General features: G+C 34.9%; 1 pseudogene across 1 annotated transcript in view; it reads left to right on the top strand.

Annotated features, from left to right (window-relative positions):
• LOC149802312 (ras-specific guanine nucleotide-releasing factor 1-like) overlaps positions 1–24,606 on the top strand; it is a 117,005-nt pseudogene that overhangs the window by 37,205 nt on the left and 55,194 nt on the right. The window contains exons 8-11 of the transcript XR_016420812.1: positions 1,105–1,307; positions 5,873–6,607; positions 18,156–18,321; positions 24,047–24,168. The product of XR_016420812.1 is annotated as a ras-specific guanine nucleotide-releasing factor 1-like (transcript). The remainder of the gene's footprint in view (positions 1–1,104; positions 1,308–5,872; positions 6,608–18,155; positions 18,322–24,046; positions 24,169–24,606) is intronic.

Raw genomic sequence — 24,606 nt, 5'->3', positions numbered from 1 at the left:
TTTATCGAGGTTTGAATTTAGTACTTATTTAGTGCTAAGTGGAGTTCTATAACTTCATGTACATGTTTGACCTTCATCCCTTAGCTTGTAAAGGCAGTGCCTCTTTGTTTTTCAATGTGACAACCTTTTGATTGAAATGTGGGTTTGATCTTGCTCAGTGCCAAGTAACAGAGGTTGGTTATTTTGAACACATTGTGATATTATGCAAATTGACATGTTTTCAGTTGCAGCCTTGAATAGATTTTGCAGACTGTATGATCAAAGTGTCACATACTTACAGAACCCAAACTCAGTCTCTACATAAGTACCTGCATATGACAGTGAAACCAAGGAAAGAGTTGGACAATATTTACAATGACTAGATGAAGATGGAGGATTTTATTAGACAATGAGTATGAATTCTTGTAACAGATGACATCAGATAGTGACATTTATTGATATTGAGAATTACAAGAATGTGGACTAAACTTTAATTATTTTATTTGTAAGATGTATGGAATTTAACCAGGTTTTGGGATAATATGAATGAGATCATTCTGAGTTACAATTTCTCCACCAGTGTGTGACTTATGTTTACAATGTCAAGTATTATGGATTTTAGTGGATTGTATTACACGATCATGAATAAAGTGTAGGTTATTAATTTATTTGTAACATACTCAGCTCAATATTCTAGTTTTGTCTTCATTTTTCTATCTATATATCTATTTAGTTTATTTTTCCTAAGTGCGATTCAGACTCACTGAGGAAAAGTCACCCAGTTAGACAGATCTGACTTGCAGAATATACTCCAACTTGTAGAAGGGTAAATGAGAAATTGACTTTTTGTAGCCATGAAAGGCAGAGGTCAACTTATAATTGAGTATGTATGGTATTTCATTATAATGACATCTCACTATAAGGTGGTATAGTCAATGGCTTCCAGGGTTAGTGTTATAATGAGGGATTACTCTATCATTAATCTGACTGGTTTGGACATCAAGATGGTGATTTCGTGGTAGGATATAGGGTACGCCATCTAAAAAAAGACTTGCAAAATAAAGAATTTTGAAAAGGTTTTCTTTGTACAACTCTTCACTCAACTGAAATCTTTTTGAATTGTAGGCCTGTGTCCAGTACTGATGTGTATGTGGATAGCCCACCTTCCATTTTCACTAAAGAACCCCCATCTATCAGTAAGACTGTCATCAAGCCCATGGTGGACAAGCGGAGAGTCAGCACAGGATGTATGAGAATGGAGCCTTGGGGTGAAGAAAAGTTACACGAGCCACAACAACGAACCATTAAACATGTAGAATTTCCACAGTGTAAATATTGCTTGACATATTTAAATGTTTTCTTGTGTACAAATTACGCAGAACTGGAATTATTTTATTTCCAGCTTGTGAATTCCTATCAAATGCATGGTTTGGAATGACCTAGTCAATGCTTCATTAAATGAATGTTGAGTAGTACGTATTTGATGCTGTGAAGCACATGTAGGACTGTAACTTTGTGATGCATGTCTTCATGCAAAGGTATATCATGCTGCAACATCAAATCATGCTGTGTAATAATAATAATAATAATAATGAGGACTTTGTATAGCGCCTAATCTTTAGAAGCTCTAATTGCTTTACAACATTAGACAACACCTATAAGATAAAAAGCATATATAATGATATGATTACAAACACAAACACCATGAAATTAGAAAACAGAAAAAACATGCTGAGAATATTTAAGGTAGGAAACATTATTAAGTCTTTAAGTTTGTTCTTGCAGTCGAAATAAGTGAGTTTTGAGAGCACTCTTGAATGTGACCACTGTGTCTTTGTGTCTAAGTTCAGTGGGCAATTCATTCCATGTTGCTGGGCCCTGGTATGCAAAAGAACGCTGTCCATATGACTTTGTTTTCATAGTGGGAATAATGAGTATACGATTGTCAGAAGAGGAGCTTAAGTATCTTGCTGGCGTGTACACATGGTTGATGTCAGATAGGTATGTTGGACTAGAGTCCGTCAGTGAAACATAGCACAGAGAACAAACTTTGTGTTTGGTTCTGGATTGAATGGATAGCCAGTGTAGGGTAAAGAGCAGCGGGGAGGTGTGCTCTGATCATGGTACTCTAAGTGTGATCCGAGCAGCTGTGTTTTGAACTTTTTGAAGTTTTTGGAGTAGATATTGAGATGAACCAGACAGAATTGAGTTACAATAGTCCAGTCTTGAAAGTACTAATGAACACACAAGTGTTTTAGTTCCATGAACTGAAAGATATTTGCGAATGGAGCTGATGTGTCTCAGCTCAAGATATGCAGCCCTGCATGTGTTCATGACATGTTGGTGCAATGTGAGAGTACTGTCCAGAGTAACATCTAGTTTTCGTACTGATTGTGTGAATTTAATGTTGGTGTTGCTGATATTTATTGTTTGAGGTAAAGGATGTGAATGAGAAAGTCTTTGTTTTGTAATCAGAATGGCCTCAGTTTTATCGTCATTCATCTGCAGCTTGTTACATGTCATCCATGATTTCACATCAGAAATGTACATCTCTACACCTTGGATGGTAGCATCAACTTCAGTTGGGTGGCTAGATTTGTATATTTGGGTGTCATCAGCATACATTTGATGAGACACTGGATGATGATCTATGACCTATGACACTTGAGAGCGGCTGAGTGTATAGAATGAAGAGAACAGGTCCAAGAACAGACCCCTGTGGAACACCACAACATAGATCAACTCGGCTGGAGTGTATTCCATTTGCAGACACAATTTGTATCCTGTTGACCAAGTAGGACTTGAACCACAGTAAGGCTGTATCATGAATGGCAAATACATGCTGGAGATGGTGAAGTAATATATCATGGTCTATTGTGTCAAATGCTGCAGATAAATCAAGGAGGGTGAGGACTGTAATCTTTCTGCTATCCAAAGCAGAGAGAATGTCATTAGTTACTTTTAGAAGAGTAGTTTCAGTACTGTGGCAAGGGTGATATGCGGATTGTACATTGCTAAAAAGACTGTTTGAATTCAGATGAGATACTAGCTGGGATAGAACAACCTTTTCTAAGATTTTTTATATGAATGGGAGATTAGAAACTGGGCAGTAGTTCTTTAAATCATTATGGTCTAGTGTTGGTTTCTTCAGCAGAGGCTTTACAATGGCAGTTTTTAAAAATGATGGGAATTCCCCGGAAGAGAGAGAGGTATTAATAACATCTGTTAGTGAAGGCAATACTGGATGTAAGCACTCAAGCAGCAGTGATGTTGGAATTGGATCAAGTTCACATGACTTTGGTGCACTCTTCATCAGGATTGTACGTACAAAATCCATAGAGACAGGTTCAAATGCTGCTAATGGTTGCCGCTCAAATTTTGTATCCCAACTGTATGGTGACGACGAGTTCAATTGAAATTGTGGTGTCAGGCTTATCTCTAATGGTTTGTACTTTGTCACGGAAGAAATTTTCAAACATGCCCGGAAGATCGACTGGAGAGAAGGTAGTTGGAAGTGGTGAAGATTTGTTCCTTGACATTAGCTTGTTAGTAATCTCAAAGAGCTCTTTGCAGCTGGAACTTTCCATGATCTTAGTAGTGTAGTGTGCTGATTTCGCTGCATGGACTATATTTGTGACATTCTTCTTAGTGGCTTCATAGATTTGCTTATGAATAGTGAGTCTGGTGGAAAGCCAAAGCCTTTCAGCTTTACGGCGGTTTCTTTTAGCAGTGCAAAGCTGGTCCCTAACACTGCTATACCATGGAGAACACTTTTGAATTGATACTCTGCACTTGGTAGCTGGGGCATGTTTGTCAAGCAATGAACGCAGGCAGTTATTGAGTAGTTCTGCTGTAGGAGGTAAGCAAGTTGTTAGGTTTTATTGAATGTCATGAATTAGTTTGGTTCTTTTTATCATAGAGGTTTCTCTTAGTAGCAGATAAAGTTGGAGGGTTAGGGACTGATACGTCAAGATGGCATATAATGCAGAGGTGATCTGATGCAAGTTCATGGGATACCAGGGAGGACCGTAGAATGTTATCATCAGGTCTATGAAGAATCCAGTCTAAAATGTGTAGATGTTTATGGGTGGTTTGGTTAACTGACTGTTTGAGGTTGAAAACATTAAAGGAATCTAGGAGTTTTGATGTGTTTGGGTTTCTGGGACAGTCAAAGTGAAACTTGAAATCTCCAAAAATAATCAGGTTGCCACCTATGAAATTTCCGTACTCCAGGAGATTCGGAAACTGCTCCAAAAAGAGAGATTCAGTCAGCTTGTTTTTTCTACTAGGAGGAGGGCGGTATAGGCAGAAAAAATGGACTGACCTTTGGTCCAGTGTGAGTGTGGTTTGGACTAGTTCAAACGATGTGTGATCAAAATTGAATGTTATGGTGTGGTTAAGACGTTTGGTCATGGAGTTCTTTGTGATGACAGCAATTCCACCTCCACAAGATTTACAGGGCAACAACTTGATGGAGTGACCAGTGGGTGTTAGATTCGCACACTTGGGCTCATCACCTGATGTTTTTAGCCATGTTTCTGTCAGGAAAAAGACATCAATATTCTGGTCATTGATAAAATAAACTATTTCTATGCGCTTTTCCGGTGGTCCTACTGATTAGGCATTGAATAATGCAATACGCAGAGGTATCTCTTGGATAGTTGACACGAAGATTGATGAATTAATAGGGATTTGAATTAGGTTATCTAAATTAATGGTCGAATTTTTTTTAAATTGTCAAGCCGGAAAGGGCATAAGGGCACTATATTCTGCCATCACATCACATCCTGTACTATTACTTCATCACAATTTAGCTTTGACTCTGTAATTTTTAAAGGACTGCTTAGATTGACGTCAAATTTGGTATGGGTTTTATATTAAAAATGCCTTGGTCAAGTTTTTTATTTTTATATTGTCTTACAAGTTTAAGGCTCCTGTTTGCATATTTGTTCCAAACTTCTTTTAATTATACCATATTGGTGGTGGTATCTTTGGAATATTTCTAAAAGTTATATGGTTATAAAAAAGTTGATAAAATGTTTTACTGCCTCAAACTGCTTGGCATTTGATCCCTGGCAAGGTAAGGCAAGCTGATAAATTTACAGTAGGCTAAGAACTCAGTTACTTTGGTCCCTTTCTTTATAAGGCCCTGTTATGAGAGGTCATTATAGCTTGCACCAAGGTAATGAATTCCTACCATTTTGTCCCCTCACCAGAGGTTATCCATGTAAAAAGGACATTTTTTGATGCAGTGTAGGTGGTCTCAAAAGGGAGGGACCTGTTCCTTTGAATGTTTTATCTATATTGCTATCACTCTCAATAAATTGTCAAGTAGATTTATAAAATGGTAATTGTTGAATGCATAGATGTAGGTATTGAAAGATTGATGCATATGAATTGGGATACATATCAATAAACGAAGGGATAAATACAATTAATAATCTTTCTGAGTTTTGATATCTGATGGTGTTGATATCTCTTTTCTTGCCTGTCTCTGTTTATCTGTCCAGCATAATTTATAAGTGAGATTTAATTGATATCTTGCTTGTCTATCCAAATAATGTGTAGGTGAGATTCAAGTACAGTAACTTGATTTTTCTTCTATCCAACACAGTGTGTGTGGGTGAAATTTGAGCAATGTGTTGCTTTTCTGTCTGTCCAGTACAGTGTGTAAGTGTGGCTATAATGTTGTCTTGCCTATCTGTCTATCCAATATACTATATAAGTGTCATTACATCTTTGTCTCTCAAATATGGTGCATAAGTGAGATTTAAGCTGTACTAATAACTTGCATGTCTATCTGTCTGCCTGTTCAATACTATGGACAGACATAATTCTATATATATATATATGATTTATGAGACTCAGGTTTTATCTTTGCTTCATTTTTCAGTGGAGAGGGGAGAATCAATAGACACTCAGGACAGTGATGATAGTCGGACAGAACTTTTGAGTTTTTTATCTCCAGCTAAGCGGGCGCCAATCGCTATTTGTGAAACTCTCATTGACAATGATAATGAACTATTGGACATGCCTGACATACCAGCAATAACAACGGATGATTCTTCCCTTGCGGATATATATATATTAAGTGATGAATTCATTGAATCTACAGATGAAGCAGACTTTGATGGGAAATTAGCACCCCCTAGTTTATCATCAAGAGGACCTTCAAGTCCATCAGATACCTTACTTGGCTCATGTAGCCCACGGACTTTACGTTCAGTAGCAAGTTCAGATACTCTCACCCCAGGAACACCAAGAGTCAGTCCTGTGACCTCCCCACTTGGAAGTCCACGACGATCCTTACCAACTCCCACTAGGAGTGGAGAGTCAAGTCCACGGAGGCCTTCAACCCCTGTTAAAATGCCTGAAACATATTCACCAGATTCATTTACTCTTTCCCCTATTGGTAGTCCAATCCGGGTTGTGAAAGGTGCAAAGGGGTCATCCTCACCAGTGCGAATACCTTCCCCAATACGACGCTCTACCTCACCAGTGTGTCAGCCAACCATAGTACAATGTCGCTCCTCCAGTACAAGTCCAAAATTAAGACGTGCGCCATCACCAATAATGTACAGTTATTCTTCACCAAACATAGTCACTCAACAGATAAAAAGTAGGCCATGTAAGTATCTGTCCAGAATTCTAAAGTAGATCATATTGTTTCTTCTTCAGGTACATTACTCAGTTATAATTCCTTTGGAGAACTACCACTACCTCACAAAATGAGCTCTCCCAGTCTTAACTTTTTAGCTAAAAGAGATAAAAGTTACCCAGCAATTTATATGGCAATTAAATAGAGTGATCTCTGCTTGATACAGGTATTGGTGCCAAAACCCATGAATTACATCAGTTACTAATGCTTGTGTTGAGGAAGACATTCACTCATGAGGTCAATTTTCACATAATATTCAGCATTCTGCATCCACTCACTGAGTTCATATAGCAAGACAAGTGCCTGGTTACACCTGTCATACATGTGAACTTTCCACACAAGAGAGTTTTTCTCCTGAGTTTAGAGGTTTTGCCAGTCTCTCCTGTCAGTCTCTGAAATCTCCCACATACACAAAATTATTAGAGAAAAAATTAACTTCTCCAGTTTGTCATATTCTCTTTCTATTATAGTATATTTACTTTAATATATGTACTGCCTGTGTTCACATGACAGTGAACTGGCTTAAGCAGAGGAAGACAATGTAGTTGCTAAATTCACAGTTTGATCCTGTCAACACAATCTGCTGGCTTCATTGTTTGAAGTTTGTCAAGGTGGAGCATACAGTATGTGAGCAGAAATAAATTTGAAAGGATTAAAGACATCAATTGATTATAGTTGGGTTACTAAAGAGTTAAATCATCATTAAACAGTAAAGATTACTTTGATTCTCTCTACATGGTATGTTCTTCTTTGGTGCTTAAAGATGTTGAGGTGGATAATAAAATGTGTATGATCAGTAGTAATTTGGACAGGGTTAAAGATGTTAATTGATTATTGATGTCTAAGCATGCCAGTGCCAAAACACCAAAATCCAAGCAAATAAAATATCACAGTAAAAGGTTGGAATTTCAGTGGTTGGAATTAAGTTCAAAGGGATATGAAAATGCATTCTGCTCTTCCATTATGCCGATTTTAATGTCTGTTATGGTGGCAAGAATGACAATATGCATCATGCAGCAACCCCATCTTTTAAAGCCATGACAACACTTAAGGTGTCACCAAAATCCATGTTTGTGGAATCTGTATCAAATGTGGATAAAGTTAATTATGATGAGACACTATTTTTGCCATCATTATAGTCAAACATAATCCATTTCTGGTAGACCATATATCAGATTTAGTCAAACAATTGATCCCAGACTCATAAATTGGAAAAAAGTTCTCATGCAAATGGACAGAAGCTATTCACATAGTTTTATTGTTCATAAGAAATTATGATCTTAAAAATAATATTGATAAGAATAATAATAATAATGTTATTATTATTATTATTATTATTATTATATAAACTCACTGAAGTGAAACACCATCTGCAGATCATGACCATCGACTACAACTATTAGGCAAAGTATGCATTTGACAGTGCTAAGAATGACTGCATGACAAAAACATAAACACCACTGACCATGATTTAATCCTTGTAAACAAGAATGGAAACCAGACTAAAGTACTGACACTAACTGACACTGTAATCAATAATGCCTAGAATGAATGTGGTCTTTGTCTCATCTGTAATAATTGTAAGTGATAATTGTTTTCTGCATTTGATTGTCCATAAGAACAATTGGTGATAGTGATGTCATCTAAAGTGGAGAACTTTATTTTAATTTAAATCCTACCCAGGAAGGTTTAGAGTCCTCAAAAACAGTGAATTACTCCAGCTTGCTAGATCACTCTGAGGTGAAGACTGTCACGTTTACTCGGCCCCAGTTAGTAAGTCGTGTATAAACAAAGTTATCATTACAAGCCATGGTTTGAAGTCTGAACATAGCTGCTGGCTGGAGTTAATTTTTGATGCAAGGTTACCATGATCAGAGATTTAATATTAAATTTATAAAACTTGGTGAATAATGTCAAAAACCAAATCTGAATTGAAATTACTGACTGATATTGACCAACATTTGTTCATAGTGTGATCATTTCCTACTGGAATATCAATGACATGTCCTCATTAGACATGCTAACAACACAAACATAAATGTATATGACCCTGTTGCCCCTTTACAGTTACAACATGTATCTTGATGCCAGTAACCTTGGTTGGTAGGTTAATGATGCAACTGTTACCTGTTGGTGGGTTTTTGTGGACTGATCCCACATGCAGTGATACAACATCAACAATGACCACGTACTTCTTTGAAGTTGATCTAGAATATTCTGAATATCACTCTTATAAGGATTATCCACTGGCACCAGAAGCAGTGTCAATTCCTGGTGTGTGGCTGTCACCATATCAGTGTGAGATTGTAAATGAATCAGCATGTAAATTTACTGAAGTCATCAAGCTTGTTTCTAGTCTCATGATTAAACACATTTATGTATTATACATACAAATCTATACTTGTACTTATAATTTGTAATGCATGTAACCAAGATCTTTAGAGTGCTTGTATTTTGCCAACAAGCCTGGAGGGCCCCATACATTCAGGTGAATACGGATTTACACACAGCCACCACAAACAACTTTGAAAAAGATTTCTTCAAACTCATAAATAATGCTGTGTTCAGTAAGATTATGGAAAATCTGTAAAATAATCTGAGTAAACCGTGATCGTGAGCAAGATAAACTTTGAAGACCCATCACTGACCGGGCATTTGAATTGCAAAAGATCTTTGATGGTGGACTTATTGACTTTCATAGCAAAAAATCAAACCTGAAGCTTCCAAAACCATTGTCTGTGTTGGACTTGATAAAACTGCTCATGTATGAGTTTTATTACAACAAGATCAAACCATTTTACCAGACTCACATGAAGATGCTCAGCACAGACACCAAATTCACTTCTTTTGCATATCACTAGCAATGATGTGTATGTGGACGTGGCTGAACCAAGTTAAAGAAAATTGATTTGATAACAGTGATTACCCAAAAGAACATCCATTAATATGAAGTTTAATATGAAGCGCAAAGTGATACATTAACATGTTAAAATAGTTCCTGGTGGCAGTTGTGTATTCACTACAGTGACCTGTAAATCCTCTTGCACAAATCTTCTGCCATCAGGTTATGCTTTCATTGGTAGGGCCCAAAACAGTAAGGTGTTGGTTGTCTTTGAGTCTCCGAGATAGTAAATAAATTGATGGACCCTACTCAGTCAGTGCCAATATTGCCCACCATCTGACTCTCCTGGTGCATACTGATACAGAACAGAATTATTTCCAAATGGTTCTAATAGCGCTGACAGTGAAATAATTTTTATTTGTTGAATTGCATTAGCTGATTTTAAAATATAATTACCCATGTGATTTCGTTATCCATTGCTGCTATTTCTAATGGAAGTCATGTTACCCATTCATGCAATTGCTCTGTGTTCCAACATCACAGTAAATTGCTAGCACTCAGGTGGCTAGTCCCCTATATCTAAGACTTCATTAATAATTCTTGCATGTACCCATGTCTGAATAACCATTCTGAAAGTGTACAATTAAAATGAGGAAAAGTCTTTGATTACCAGGAAATAGTTACTCAATACCATCAGGAAGAGGTCTTCAGTTACCTAGTACAACACACAGAAGACAACACCATTCACCCATCTATTGACTAATCTTGATTTACTGCAGTGGTGAAATGAATCAAGCATTGTTGTGGTGTCATGTGAGGTGAGCTTGCATGAAACCAGTATTATCAGTTGGTTTTGACAACATGACCTGGCACTCATTTGGCTACATATATGGTAACACCTTGACATTATTTGTATTTTGACTTATATAGACTTGCACCACCAATTTAAATTGTTAATTATTTTACAAAGGGCATTAGTGCATTAGCACCCATGGTGGACAACAACCATACTTATATTTTCAACTATACCATGCATAACAAACTTGGTTTGATGGACCATTGTGTGGTGATCTTGTTGTTTAAGCATTGCATGCATTTGAAGGAAGCAAAACTTCCTCAAGCTCAACCCTGCAAGCACTTATTGATTTCAGATTCAAGTACAGTTGATATTATACAAAAATGTCTGTTAACATTTGGGGATGTTACTGTGCACAACAGCATGGTGTTGATGTGGATCTGAGCAGGTATGCCACCAAAGCATATTTGACCAAGTTTAACAGTCATGTTGTTGCTGGCATTGATCCAGGTGAGCTTGTGATTTTTGAGGATCAAACTTAAGTAAACTTCAAATGTCAAATGTAGATATTCAAGATACTGTTGTCGGGCCCAAAGAAACCGTTACAAATAATTTTGCCATGATTAGTAAAGTAAGATGAATTAAAGAATGGCTTGTTGGTTGCATTTATCAGAAAGTAAGTTGGTGATACTTACGCTACGACAAAACAATATATGGATGACCAATTCACTAGTGTGCCACCACCACCATGCTTAGTAAATTCATTTACATCTTAACAAAATCTGCTGACCAACAAAGGAGGCAAAACAACTAAATTTAAAATAACAACTTATTTTCCTTGACATAAATGGTTTTGATAAACCTAAATCTAATATATTAACAGCATGTTAGTGTGGATCATATTTATTTTATTCAATTATTATAGTGGATGGAATCAAGTCACACCATTAACAAACAATAAGCCTCATGAATGATTAGTAATATGTAATGAACCCACACTGGTCTTCCAAAATATATCATTGATAGCTAAAGATGAAATTCAGTTCAAAGCATTTTACATCTATTGTGGCTGGCTGCTTAACCATCTATGGTGTTTGTGTTTAAGATTAGATTCATTATTATATATATGTAATGGATTCTAACTACAGTGAGGAGGTTGTGGAATCTACCGATGGGAGTGGATGCTAACAGTGCTGATAATTTTGTGCCATTTGTTGATTAATACTCGCCTCAGAGTGGCATTACCAGACCCTTGTATAGAATGAAATATAGTCTTGCTAAACACAAAATGCAGATTGATAGTTGGGACCACCCGGATATACCACAACCAACTTGAGGCCAGCTTGGAGTCATTGTATTAGCACATAAAACACCCAATTATTGACCACACCACCAGGAATGAAAACACTCAAGGATTGTTTCTACATTTGCAAAGTATAATTCACCACTGTATCGACCTTGGTTACATTCATTCACAAATATATTACACCAACATTGACTCATTTGTGACAAAAAGGTTTCAACTGTTGCTCAACAAGGAAGCACATGTTTAGGTTACATTGATTAAACAAAGAAATACTTTTTCAAGTAACAGTTTTTGGACAAAAATGATTGTTGCAGGTACAAAGTACAGGCATAATCAGTGTGTTTTTAAATGAAAAAAGATCCAGGCGAACAGAATGTACAATTGCCAGAGATTTATATGTTCCCCAACAAAATATTTTCTGTGATTGTGTGACAGTTTTGCCAGTCAAAAAGGGTGATTGGTTAGAAGCGCATGTACATATTACACTTGGGCCATACAGGGCCTGCTAGTCATACATTTGTACAATGTAAATGTAAACTGTACCCTCACTGTTACCAACGTGTACCCTCAATGTTACCGACATGACAAAAAAAAGCAGAGCAACATGCTGCAAGATGAAATCACCAAAAGAGTTTCATTGATCTTGAAATATAAACAATGCATGATTGCTTGGCAATAGATGATATTTGTCGCCTTGCTTTGACAGTAATTGTTAGCCTTGGTGTGAATGGAATTGCACCCATGTCAAATATTATAAATGTGCCAGTAGGAATTATTGTTGGGACTATATTAATAGTAACAGGTGTCTTGGGTGGTGCTAACAATTTAATTTTGTTAATATTACTTTCATGAATACATGTTTATTCAGAACTGCTTGCAGCAGCACAAAACAGTCTCAACACAGTAAGCAAACTGTGTTATGTGGCTATTGAGGATAAAATAATTAGCACAGCCAAGTTTTAGACTTAGCTGGTGGAAGTGGAAAACAACCAACAACTCTGAGCATAAATAAGAAACCATGTGCTTGCAGATTTATAGACAATACAAGTTGAGTAAAAACAAATACCAAACACAATTTGCCATGTCACTGTCTCAAAGGTATGTCTATTGTCCTTGGCAGTTTTGCCAATTTTGACTGTTGCTGCTCTGCATCACTTGGTCTATCTTATATAACTGACCATTGTTTGTCTGATTGTTTGGCATGTACAATTTTGTGGATTATTAATGCTGATGATCCTAATAATCCACTGGTTGCACAAAGTATATGGCTTGCTGAAATAAGTATAAATCTTGGGCAGTAGAGGCTGTGACCTAGAAAAGTAAGAAAAATCCAAAATGCCTAGAATTCCTTATTCTGGAATAGGACAATACAGAATGAAAAGAAAAACTAAAACAATTCAGTGAAAACAAAGATTTACTCCTGTCAAAATATATGCAGCTCAGTTTTGCACCCTGACATTTTAACAACAGTGCACAAAGACAGTATAATTATGAAAACAGAAATTGTTAATATTCTGCTGGAAGAATTGCACAAAAACATCAGTCAAATAAGTGGCAGGGTTGTGAAAATAGAAGAAACCACCCAGAAAGAAAATAATTCCAGACCCACCTAGAATACAGGGAAGAAACCTAAAGTTCATCAGGCTACTGCAAAAACCTCTCTATCAATCAGTGTCACAAATAGTAATAAAGTGTTTTCCCATCTTAGACATAACAGCTTTAGATTTCATAATACTGTAACATTATATTAGACCAAAAAATGATGGGAAAACACAGAAGAGCATGAAAGTCTGACAAAAGCACTCATAACTGGAGACTGCATTATTATAAATATTAATGAGATCGTTGTTGTGATTGTCTACATTATGGACATAATTAAAAAACATTGTGATGTGTTCCACTCAACTATGTAGCATGAGGATTATGGCAATGAAGATGAGGTCATAATTTTAAAAACCAAACACATTTTTCCAGAAAGTTTTAAACATTGGCTATAAGGTCTTCTGTGTGTGATTCTCCCTGTGATGACAGAGAAAAAAGTAGATATCCACCTGAGTGATGATGCCATGGAAGTGCCTCTGGTGCAATCCCATTAGTTTCCTCCATCAATAAAAGTGGCCATAATATGTTAACTGTTACTGAGATAAATGATGAATGTGATAATGTTCCAAAACTCATTACAAAATCTTCTGAAGAAAAGCAGTTGTTAGTCATGATTTAGGACATTGTATAGGAGAACATTTAAGGGGACATCATAAATCATATCTTAATAATTCCATATCATGCATATCAAGACCATCAAAACTTAGAATTGTCTCAAAATCAATGGCTTAAGCAAGAATGTTTCAAAATTTGCCATTTGAACATTCATTATTTTTTTCCCAAACTAACTGAAATCAAATTACTTCTTTCAGGATATAATACAGTAATTGATATATTTGCAGTCAGTGAAACCTTACATGAGCCTTTTCATGATGAAGAACTTAAAATTCATACAGTTTTCAAAGACTTTTCTAAAAAGATGGTGGACTTCTTGTTTACTTTAAAGACAACATTACTTTGAGATGATGATCTTGAGGAAAATGGAATAAAAATAATTTTGCTAGAAAAGAGACATAATATCCAGATATCATTAGTATTAGATTGTTTCAAATAGAGCACAAAATACTGACATTGCTTGGAATACTATATTTCAAAATAGGCTTGAAACTTTGTATATAGAAAACAAAGAAGTCTGTTTTGCAGGTAACTTCTTTGATCTTATTAGTTTTGCTTTATAACACCTGAATTAAAGTTGGATTAGTACTATTAATTCCCTGAATTATCAACAGCTAATTCAAATATCCACTAGAGAAACAGAATTGTTTGAATCACTAATTTACATCTGTACCAACAATACTGACAATATTATAGCAGTTGCTATTCCATAATATGCTGTAAGTTATCATTCTGCCATATGCTGAACAAAAAAATTAAGTTAAAAAGGGAACCTTACAATATAAATATGGCAAATATCAAATAAATAAGAGATTCAGTGTTACAAGTATTCCTTAAAGAACTGAAAGATATCCCTTGGTCAATAATTTAATCTTTTGATGACCCATTAGAAAATCTAGACATCGGGATATGGATGTTTACTGGTACCCTGAACACTTGTGTTCCTATTAATTTCAAAAAAGTCGATCAGCCAAATCGATGCAGCTGGATAACAGGTGATATATTAAATGCAATGAAGACAAGGGATAGATTTCATAAATTAAAAATACCAACAATTAAGATATGGAGAAACAGCTGAGTCACTGATGCAAAAGGCAAGGAAAACTTACTATTCGGCTGAACTAACAGATAGTATTATGAAAAGAAACCCTAGATGACTCTGGAAAACCTTCAATGATTTAAAAGCAAATCTGTCAGTAACTTGTTATTTAGATGTATTAGTGATGAAAATAGTGATATTTAGCAAAAACCTCTTGAAATTGCAAATGCATTCAGTGATTACTTTGTGAACACTTGTAGATCTCACAACTCATAACAGATTCTCCACTGATGAATTAAATGATCATACATATATACTTCATTTTCTCAAGTGATTGCACCTTCACTTATGTATTTCTTCAGTCTAAGTATTTCCAAAGAATAGTTTGCCTAACAAGCTTTGTGGCAAAAGTAACTCATATATGAAGGAAGATTTTTCTGATATGAATAACCATAGACCTAATATTAGTTTTATCATCACTTGCAAAGATATTAGAAAGATATGGTTGTCATGAATTTAAAAACTACATGAAATCTTTCAATTTACTTCATTCACTACAATCAGACTTGTGTGAACAGCATTCATGCCAGACTAAATGTACAGTAACTTGAATTGTGAAAGATTGATTAACAGTAATAAATCAAAGTAATCTGGTTGGTAGTGTTTCTTTGACCTTTTTAATCACAAAAAATTCTGCTGGGGAAACCTCAGCATTTATCTTGTTAGCCATCAAAACTTTAATTTGGTTTCAATTCTAGCTTGAAGGCAGATAGGAAGAAGTTCTGTTTTAAGGAAGCTTTCAGATAAGAAACTGATAAAGTCTGGTGCTCCAAAATTTCAATTCTTGGACCAATACTCTTTCAGCTGTACATCAACTATGCCATATCACATTGCTGTCCACCAACAACATATCTGCAATTGACACAACATTATATAACAATGGATCAATGTGCCATGAGCTTAGCACTAAATCAGGATTTGGTTGAAGTAAACAACCTGTGTAAGCACATTGGTATGAAGATGAATGCAATCAGACCAAAAGCCATGATCATAGGTACTCAAGCAAGAGTGAAGCTGATAAAGATGACTTCAGAGTAATGCTGAAAGGAATGGACTTGGAACAGTCTGAAAATGAAATGGCATCTTGATAGACACTGTGTTGTGCTGGCAAATGAAAGTTGATAAGGTCAAGAACAAAGTAAACTTGCTGCATGCTTTATCTCTTGAAAAGAATAAAATCTTGTATCCATCAAGAACAGATATATTTTACAATGCCTATGTCATGTTACACCTTGAAATACTGCTCTTCCATCAGGGGTAATAGTGTTACAGAAAATCAAGTAAGATTACTGAAAGTTTGATAAAGGTCAGCTAGAGTTATTTTTTATGCTGATTTAGATACACCATCAACAGGTCTTTTTAAAACCCCAAAATGGACCCCATTTCAGCAGAGAACTCTGCTTCAAAAAGGTTTATGAGTCAATAAATCCATACATGGGTTGGCTTCTGATTATCTCAAATGTAAAAAAAATGTACATTTGTATGAACTAAGATCCATCACAACAATTTATATTTACCTAAGCTAAATTCAGAATTTTATAAGAAGAAATTTTTTTTTTTTCTGGAGCCAAACTATGGAATTCCATACCACCCTATATAAAGTCAGCTACATCTCATAAGCTTTAAAAAAATCTTCTTAGCCAACATCAACAGAAACAATAATTCATATTAGTTTGTGTTACTCTGTATTACCCTTTAAAACAATGTTGTTTCAATGTACTCACCTGCAGTGTTTTACTAATCATTGTATGAATTCTTATGTACTTGACTTTAAAGCCTTTTAAATATTTTATTGTAGCAGATCATTTGTATAGTTTTTAATTGCATTGGTTGTTTTAAGACACCTATCTTGCAAAAATTGTATATCATATATATGTACAAATGTAATTGTAGAAGGCCTCATGGAAGATTGGTAAATTGACCAAAATGAGCTTTTTTAAATAAAGTTCTTCTTCTCATTATTATTATTATTGCTACAGTTCTTTATCAGAACAGATGGTTGTATTGACACTGGTGTTTTTATTATATGTAGTTGGTCCTAAATGAAAATGGTGATGATTAGACCACAAATATTTCATCCTTGTTGGCTGTCATGAAAATCTGTCTGAACATTGTTTCATGTTTATGCAAAAGATGCCAAAGCACCATCTATTTAAGTTGAAGTTACTTGTAGTAGAAACACAGCCAACTCTACTAAATGGCTTGAAATTATCCTGACAGGATTATCTTGTGTTCTTTTGTTAATACAAATGCTTAAACAATAATAGAACTTTTTGAAAATATCATGTTCTGATGACTTCACTTTTGGGTAGTTTGAGAGGGCCTATTTTAGATGTACAATTGAGGGGTTTATTCTTAAATCTGAACAATCTCACTGAAACAAACAAATGTGCAGAAATCATACATTATATTTTCAAGATCATTCTCTCTCTCTCAATATATATATATATATATATATATATATATATATATATATATATATATATATATATATATATATATATATATATATATATATATATATATATATATATTCCTATATTTCAGATGGAGGTGGAAGTTCCTTGTAAATCTTTTGTTCTGTAATAGAGCTGGTAGTTCATAGTTTTCTGATTTTGCACGTGTTCAACTGGGATTGAGTGAGTCCTTCAGGTTATCTAGAGTACTCAAGTGATTAATGTTTGAGTTGGTCAGACTTTTTGGAATTTAAAATAAGGAGCTAGTGTTCTGATGGTTACTCACACTCAGATGGGGCAAGACGCTTTGTTTCCAAACACCTCCAGTAGTGTCATTGGCATGTGCCATCATAAACAGCGTGCTTGTACAACATATATCCGATAGTACTGCCATTAAGGTTCTTCCATTACACTGTAGTATGCATCAGCATGTCTGCTAAAATAATCAGTATGTAGATATAATTGTTGGAAATGGAAATTGAAGGATCAGTACATACAGTTATAAAGAATGATATTGTAAAGCATTTCAAAAATGAATATGTGATGGTTATTTTTACTTTCAACTGTAAAAAATTAGTATGCATTATTTTATTATGTTTTCTAATCCTCCGACTCACATGCATGCACACACATTTTATATATACCCCCCATATATATATATATATATATATATATATATATATATATATACACACACACACACACACACACACACACACACAAATACTCATAGATTTTTAATTGTATTCCTTACAAACTTTGGTCACAGTAAGTAAAGTAAATTGCCGTGATTTTTGTTCAGTTTCAGGTAAACGTGGAAGTATCGAGGCAGAGAGTATTGGCACTGTCACACCCAGGAGTAGTTTTACCATCACACCCAGAAGTAGCTTTGCAACTCAGTATGAGGGATCACCAGACAAGGCAAGGGCAGGTGCTGTGGTCACATCTTCAAGAGCCTCAAAAAGAAGGTAACTTAATAATGATACAGACAATAATTTCTACATAATTCAAATAACAATGATAGAAAATTACATGAACTTTTACGAAAACACAACAATAAAGACAATTGAATCAAAACTTCAGCAATAGCAACTAAAACAATGAAAGCAGTGTTGATACTGACAAATCTGTTATTCACTTTTTCATTTACCTGTTAACTCTTGTAAGGTGTTTATGGACACATCTACAGCATTCTCATGGAAGAACTACTGGACACCTATCCTATTTGCATACAAGAATGATTGGATGCCTGTGCATCATCTGCATGGAAGAATGTTTTGATGCCTACAGTAAACATCTGCCATTTTTAGCTGGTTTTTAGCACTGTCCTTTGGGGAAAACTCTCAGTCATAAACTACTTGAGGTGAATGACCATTTTGTCACATCACGTGGTTGCTATTTACGATACAGTCAGAATCTGCTATTTAAAGTGAATGTGTCAGATTCTCCACTCTCCAAACTGGAGGCTGCAGATTTCATTCAGAACTTCCTTGAGCTTGGATGGTTAGAATTTGTTAGGTGGTAGTTGTTGGTTATCATTATCTATGTTGTTATAACCCAGATAGAGTCAATAATAAGATAAAATATGAAATTAATTGGTAGAATAACAGAGATCTGAACAGAGATATAGAATAAAACAACACAACCTCCCATATATGAATATAACCATTTAATCAATTACATAGGTAAATTGAAATTGAACATGATATTTGAATGATACACTTTCTCATAGAAATAAAATTACCAAATTTATAAAAAAAAATAGCAATTAGCCATTCGGTTTATACTGAAAAGACAAATTAAGATCATGAAATCAAGAGAACGATTGAACTCAAATTGCCTAGCATGCCTGCATCACCTGGTTGCTTGCTGGTCTTTCCAAATTCAGTGTTGGTGACAGATCAGAGTCGCCATATTCCCTTTTCCACTTTTCTTCCTCTCATGTCAGATCATCAACCATAATATTTCTCCTCTCTTTTCCCGGTGTATGTGTCATATTTATGGAGCTATTCCCCCTTTAAGATAAATCAATTTTCAACCTAAATAATTGTCAGGCTCTTTTGCTTCTGGGATCAAACAATATCACCACTCTTGTTACATCAAATATTGTCTTTTCATAATTCAGCAGAAGCTGAGGCTAATATAGGTCTGTTCGCAGCCTGACAGCTGATACACATCCCTATTTCAAGGAGATTAATGTCTCCCCTAGTGACTACTTGGGATCCCTAATTGAACTATGACATACACTAGAATACTTAATATTTAGTACTATGCCCTGCTTTGGACTATAAATCACTAACTGTACTAAATGTCAGTTGACAGGCATCCTTAATGCCAAATACCATTGATTCTCGGTTATCAAAATTCACATCTTAATTATACAAAATGAGATTGAGACAGTATGTTGTACTCTTTCAAGACTCACCCTTTTCTACACAGCATAATTTTCCCCCTATGAAATGATCATGAATAATTCATGAACTGGGATGAACTGTTTTTGAACTTGGTTCATGAACCATTCATGAAAGTTCATAAAAAGGTTCATGAACTATTCATGAATGTGCATGAACTGAAAATGGTCAGTTCATGAAATTATGAATTCATGAACTGTTCATGAACCAACACTTCACAAACTGTTCTTGAACAGTTCATGAAATATTCATGAACTGAATTCATGAACAGTTCTTAAAAGTTCACAAATTGGGTCATCATCATTCATGAACAAGTGCATGAACATATTCATGAACTATGATGAACAAAGTTTCTCGTGAATGATTCATGACTTCATGAACAGTTCCTATTTTAAAAAAAATTGATTATCTGACAAACTCACAAATACCTATTTCATCCTGAATCATAAAATAACCTTAGATGTGGGGTTTTTTAAACAGTATAAAATGCAACATATTATCTTAAAAATGGTATTTAATGTCAGATAAATTTCTAATATGAAACAAAGAACATGTAACTGACAACCGATATTCCTTTTTTTACTCTTAGCAACACTTTTTATATGTTTGAAATTTTTCTTTGAAAATTTTTCAAGAGATATTGAGACAGTTGAGTTCAATGATCTGTTGAAGCATATTTCATCATCAAGGGGCAGTCTTTCCACTGGGGTTTCTCCTGACTTGACCAATCTTTTTCCCAGAGACTGACCTGTCAGATAACTCTTTTGTGAAGATGTCCAGGGCCTATAATTTAATAAAATCCCACCCATTGTCACTACCGAATGTCTCCATCTGCAACTTAAGCTGTTCCATCCGATTACTGTTTGGATCTTTAACATTGCTGCAGCAGTCAATATTTAATGTCTCTTCCATCTTGGCCATAGGATCCTGCAGTTTTCAAATTTTCCTCCTTAACTCATAAACTTTATCCTCTAATAATTTTAGTTTTCTGCTGTCTGATCTGAAAGAAAGATAAAGTTAGTTAATTACAGATAACCTATGATCAACATTGTCTTCAATTATTGTACCCCACATTTATGTTATTGGAGAATTTTGTCACTAGTTGTGTTTTAACTGAATCTGAATTAGCCATAGGTATAGTCACAGGAGTTGGATGTTTTAATCAATAAAATTTGACACATTTTTTGACAGCATTGTATATAATTTTATCTGTGTGTATATATATATATATATATATATATATATATATATATATATATATATATATATATATATATATATATAGATAGATATAGATAGATAACATTTATTTTGTGCTTTCAATTTTATTTGCCATTATCTATTGATAAAATGTCAGACTTGTGTGATATAGGCCCTTAGTATGTCACTAATGCATCCATTCTGACTCGGCATGTTGCACATAGCTGCTTCCGGTATCGTCACAATGTTATTTGCACCTGTATCCTGTACAATTTGACACTAACTATTTTAGGGGTTTTTTTTCACTGAAATAATCATGAATGACCAAGAAAAATATACTCACCGTAATTTTGATGATCCTGGCTGGGTAATGCTTTTCTGACAAATTTTACTCTCACCAAATCATTTCCTTCATATTCTTCATAATCGCTTCTCTGCACTTCTATTTACTTTTTAAAAAAATGATATTGAAAATATTCTCATCTGTCCATTCCATGGGAGTCCACAGTTTTTGTCTCGAGGTTTTTGCTTGCTGCAGAGCCGCTTGCATGCTCTTTTGTTTCTGGAGCAAAAGGAGGCTCAGCTGCTGAAATCTCATGCGTATATTAGCCAATCATATCACGTCTTCTTTCACAGTCATCCAATCAGGATAATCGTTGTTAACATATTTCGGTTTTTACAGCAAATTGGCAACCAGTGGCTAAGTCAATAGAATATGCAGTTTATGACAGTAATGGACAAAAACGTTAGAACAGTCATTGAAAGCTTTCATAGCAAATACATTTTGTTCATGGTGGCCAGAAAATATTTTCCCATATTAATCTGGAACTACTCAGGTTAAGTATACAAGTATTGAATAAAAGATCTCTATGAACCATTATACAATTATCATATCATTTAATATTGAAATAAATATTCACCTTTATTTATATTTCACAAATATTGTGAGAAGTTTGTATGATGAATTTTCCTGAACATTTTATGAGTATAATGATACAGAAATTTCATATACATTTTTAGAAAATATCTTGATGGTGCATCAAAGTACTTATATTGTTCATGAACCAAGTTCATGACATTTCAAGAACTTCAAAGATATTATAATAGTTCATAAAAGTTCATCAGGGTGTTCATGAACTTCAAGTACATGATTCATTAAAATTCTTGAAGTGTTCATGAACTTAGTTGAGGAACTTTCATGAATATTTTTTCATGAACTCAAATGATGAACTGAACATTAACATTTCAAGAATTTTCATGAACATTCATGAATAGTTCATGATTGTTCATGAAGTCATGAATTTGTTTTCGTAGGGGCTTTGTTCCTTTAAATCCTTCAGTGTCCATTCACCTGTTTCTTGGACACTCCCTTGAATAGTTGTAATGAGAAAGTACTTTCTACTAATCTCCTGAGTCAACTTCCTGCCTTCCTTCACTTAAAACATTGAATTTCATCTGGGAAACACACACCCCTTATTTGCCTTAACCGAACTTGATTAAATTTATATATTTATTTGTCACTCACCTTAAATGCCTATCCAGGTTTGAGTAACATCTCATATTTCCACACTTTGTTAATAAATGATTTCTGGAAGCAGTGTTTCCCTTTACCCTCATTTGTGCATCAGGGACCCACACAATTTTAATTTGACCCCCAGATTTGATGCCAAGGGGAATTTTTACTCAGTCTTTCACCCCTGGGGGATACACAGCGGAAGATCTCATTTTATGACACTTATTTCAAATGATACGAAGTTGTCTCTGCATTATTTCAACTTTAACATTTTTCCACTGCTTAAGCCCAAATTAACCTCATCTTGTCCATCTGTCTGACCATTATCCCATTTAAAAATCAATCATTCCCCAAATAAGAATATTAAGCCATTTCAGGCTAGCAGTTCATTGAAGTGCATAGCCCATTCATCAATGTTAATTGTTACGTGTCAGGCTGACCACAACAAGATTCAGTCAGTTATGTGTTGCAATAACATCTCACAAAATTCACACGCTGTTACAGAATTATCACTATGAATGCTTTAGTAAATGAGGTATGGGCTCCAATAATGATTTTAGGAAACACTGATTTTTGATAATTTATCAGTTTCAGATGAAATACAAATGTAGAAAATGAAAATGTGGACTTAGAGGTTGAAAAAGTTCAACAACAGCTGGTCACACAGCTTTACTGACTTGACAATGAATGACTTCTCTCAAGATTTTAAAAGTACATAATAAATTCTTTGGGGAAAATAATTATACAACTATAAAAATCAGATTTTACCCTCAAACCTATCATAGATAGTAAATATGAACAGAAAAAGTAAAATGGTTAAAATATGTTGAAGTTAACATATACTACATTTGCTATAAAATTTACAGACAAATATATTTGCAATAGGGTCATTCAGAGAACAGGTATTCTATTTGTATTAAACTGAAGACTGTAGCAATATTATCACACATTGCCATCACTGCATATGTTACAAGAAGAAAAAAAAATGCATCATAGATTTAATATTTTACTGTAATCAGCTGTGTCCCACAAATATCAAACACTTTATCTATGCACTCACTGCCTACCTCTATGTCAATAAAGACTATACATACAATAATTTGAATAAATTGTTCCTTGCATAAGGTTGAAGAATTTTCAGAGGATCTTTGTTTTTTATTCATAGCTATATTGGCCAGTTTGGTTTCTAGGGCAGTAATGCATCCACAGATTTTTCTGTCCAGTAGAAAATTTATTAGCTGGTAGACTTCTTATTTTTCACATAGCTCTCGTGTCCTATTCAACAATATAATTTGTTTTACATGTACTTTGTGTCCAGTTTATTGGGGTTAAATCACCTTCTCCAGCTGTTTTTAATAACAGCTCAGTTGACTGAGAAAGGTTGATAGGCTTTAAATATGATAGAAGTATTTGTCTCCCAATGAGCACTCTACAAATTTCTTGGTCAGATGATGCTCTGATCTGTTAGTGTTAACTTGGTAAGCAATCATATTTGCTCTTTCAGTAGTTATAGCTTCAATTTTATCTAATGGTGAACTATAATGCTAGAACGTAACTTCTGTTTTGCAGGTCCAGTTCTTCAGCAGCCACCAATGCCTTTGCCATAGCAACAGCTGGTGCCACAGGTAACATGGGTTACGCTGTAGACCAGACCTCAGCACGCATGACTAGATTTTTGAGTGCAGGGGCAGGTTAGTGTTGAGTTAGCATGCAAATATTTTGAACATATTAAACAATTACTTATGTTATACTCTGTCTAATGGTGGACGGTAGTCAAAAATAAGGATGATTATTCTTTATGGACAGTGTCCTTTTTCTGATGGAGTCAGGTTCACTGCATCTCTGGGTCAGTACATTTACTATTATCATTAGCCTTTATATGATCAAGCCTTACTACTATAATGACAACTTAAACATCAAGCCTTACCATGATAATGACCACTCTGGTGGCCTAGTGGTTAGAGCGTAGCATCCGCCTCGGATGTGGGAGGTCATGGGTTCGATTCCCAGCCAAGTCATACCAAAGACTTACAAAAAAGGTACCAACTGCTGCCTCGCTTGGCACTCAGAGGTTAGTGTTAGGACTGGTCGGTGTCAGGATAATGTGACTGGGTGTGACATCATGCTAC

This window comes from Sinohyriopsis cumingii, chromosome 4, assembly GCF_028554795.1.
Source record: "Sinohyriopsis cumingii isolate HCF-2022 chromosome 4, ASM2855479v2, whole genome shotgun sequence".
Classification (NCBI taxonomy): domain Eukaryota; kingdom Metazoa; phylum Mollusca; class Bivalvia; order Unionida; family Unionidae; genus Sinohyriopsis; species Sinohyriopsis cumingii.
Note: the sequence above shows the minus strand (reverse complement) of the source record. Positions and strands in the feature narration are given on the sequence as shown.